Source organism: Onychostruthus taczanowskii, unplaced genomic scaffold (assembly GCF_017590055.1).
Source record: "Onychostruthus taczanowskii isolate IOZ18803 unplaced genomic scaffold, ASM1759005v1 scaffold77, whole genome shotgun sequence".
In the NCBI taxonomy this organism is placed as follows: Eukaryota; Metazoa; Chordata; class Aves; order Passeriformes; family Passeridae; genus Onychostruthus; species Onychostruthus taczanowskii.
The window spans coordinates 969,254-972,024 of record NW_024505561.1 but is presented as its reverse complement, the minus strand read 5'-3'; positions in this window follow the sequence as shown (position 1 = coordinate 972,024).

Below are 2,771 nucleotides of genomic sequence, written 5' to 3'. Positions count from 1 at the left end.
GAGGGGGGGTGGGGAGGGAAGTGGCGCGAAGGCAGGTCCCGGCGGCAGCAGCGGCCGGGCTCGGGGACCATGTGGGTGAATGAAGGGCGGCGGCTCCCGCCTCAACGTAAATATCCACAAGCCCCGCTCCGCCCTCATTAGAATAGAAAACAAAGTGCTTCCGAGCGCCGCGCCGCCCAATCGCCGGCCGCGGCCCCCGCCCCCGCCCGCCGCCGCCTGCTGCGATTCATCCACGCAGTAGGCATGCACCGAGCCCGCCGCCCGCCCGGCCTGCCCCGCGCTGCACGGGCACCGCCGCTGCCGCCGCAAACTTTGTCTCCGCGGTTCCGCTGGGGCCGGGCCGCGGCGGGGGAGCGAGGTGCCCGCCCCACCGCACCGCACCGCGCAGAGCTCCCGCCGGGGGATGGCGGTGCCGCGCGCATCCTGCCTGCGCAGGCGGTGGGGAAGGGGAGGGAAGGAGGGAGGGAGGAAGGCACGGGGTGGGAGATGCACATGGTGGCCCCGCGGTCACGGGAGGGCCGGGGGAGGCCCGGCCGTGGGGGGCGGGCAGGGCAGGGCTGGGCCCGCCCGCCGCCGCCCCGCGAAGTTGCGCGCGGTTGGGAGCGCCGCGCCCGTCCCGCCCCGGCCGTGTCCCCGGCCCCACGCGGAGCTTCGGGATGAAGGGGGTGGTGCGTATGTGGCTGCACTTGTCCGGAGGAAACTCCTGCCCTTGGATCTGGCGGAAAGGCAGGATAGGAAACCTGAGTCGTGAGGGTGCGAGTGGGAGAAGTGTGGGAAGGCGAGCAGCATCAGCAGCATGCCCGGGCGGCGGTCTCGGATGGGGGTCCTACCCGCGACAGACGGACCCAGGTGCGAATCCCGGAGGCTGCGCTGGGCTCTGGCCGGTGTCCCCCGCCGTCTTGGGCGGGCTGTGCGGGCGAGCCCCGGGAGCTGAGTCCCGCTCGGAGCGCCATCGGCTGCGGCTGCCCCGAGGGCCCGCGGTGACCCGGGGCCGGCAAAGGTGCCAGGACCTGTGGGGACGGACGGGTGTTCATTGTCACAAAGCTGCGTAGATGAGGTGGTAAAGTGCTTAAGTGAAGTGTGTCGCTAGGTTTTCCTATGGCCCTCGTGGATTTTTTTTTTTTTTTTTTTGAGTCTGCCTCAGTTTTCTGGACTGTGATAGGAAATGATAGTTGGAGATCAACATACGTTGCCATCACATAGATGCTTATTTTACAGAGTAGATCAATCCTGCATTTTAAAAGGTGAAAGTGCCTTTAGTTGCTGATATTATATTACATTGTTTTGCGCAACCGTGGTATTTTATAGATCAGCATTTACAGATCTACAGTTCTTTACGTCATTATAAACAGAAAAATCACTATGCCTTCTGAATAAAACACCAGAAAATCTGTAGCCTGAATTTGTCATTTCTAACGCACTTCGAGGGTATGTTTGCTGTCGTATTATGTTGTTGTCCAATGATTTCTGCAGACAGTAGCATATTTGTTTTTATAAATTATTTTAGTAACCTTCCGCACATAGCAGAAGAAGTTTGCCTCTTCTCAGTTTGTCTAATTTTGTAGGTTTTCAGAATAGGACACCAGTAGTTCCTATGCTCGTAAATATATTTCAATAAAGCTACTACAGTATCTTTTAGGCCACTTTGCTGTGTTTGAACCTTAGGAATGTAATAAACTAGAGTTTTGTTTGGGGTTTTGTTTTATTATTCATATGTGATGTCAAATGTCACAGAAGTAGATTGTAAGTTTTTTCTCATCCACACCTTGTAGTTTGGGTTTGATTTTGTTTCTCTTAAATACATATTTACTGATGTACGTAAAAATATTTTAGAATTCTGTGTTTGATAAATGACCTTTTCAGTGCCATAGCTGATTTTTAAAACCACAGTAATGGAAAATGCAATTGGTTTTACATTTTATTTTAGTAAAACTGAAGTTGTTCTTCCTTGCACCCAAGGCTCCTTTTTTGCACCTTTAGCCCTGTTTACCTCCCCACACGCCCAAAACCATTTCTGTAATTTTAAATTCTTTTTTCTTTTTTTTTTTTCCCTCTGTAATCCTCTAAGTTTTGGCAGAAAAGCCAACAAAAGATAGTAAGATGCAAATAGATATTTTTGTCTTGCTGCTTTGGATGAACTCCATGCCTTGCCAAAGTTAGTGGCAATAGTCCCACTGATTGAACAGGTAAAGTTTCAACCCTTGCCTTACATCCAAAGATTCCAAATGGCTTTTGCAAAGCTGGGCAGGCATTTTTAGTATCTAGAGTAAATGAAGTGATAGGGAAAGTAACATCACAGCATACCAAACTTTCCACTGGCTGCAAAGAGCCAACAAAAGCATAAGTGAGGAAGAAGACTAGACTGATTTTTTTTTTTTCCAGTGTCCATATTCAGGGAGGATACTGCATTCAGGACCTAAGTGTCTTGTGTTCTCACCACATCTAGAAGAAAGAGGCTACTGATGAAGAAAAATGCATTATTTCACTGATTCAAATGGTTGGGCTCATAGAATCCAATCTGTCTGCTACTGAAACTAGTGGAATGGTCTTCATACAGCCATTGTGTGCACTGGTCATCCACGAGCACACGTCGCTCTTTCTTGTTTTATATTTCATGGCTCTAGTGGTTTCTTCTACAGATAACTTCACTTAAATGTAACTTTGGAGTAGAATCTACTAAATTGAGAACAGCTTTCCTAAAGAGGAAAAAGTGACACAAGTCTAAATGCCCTTAAAGGAAAAAAAATTAAAACAGTAAATACTGTTCTGTA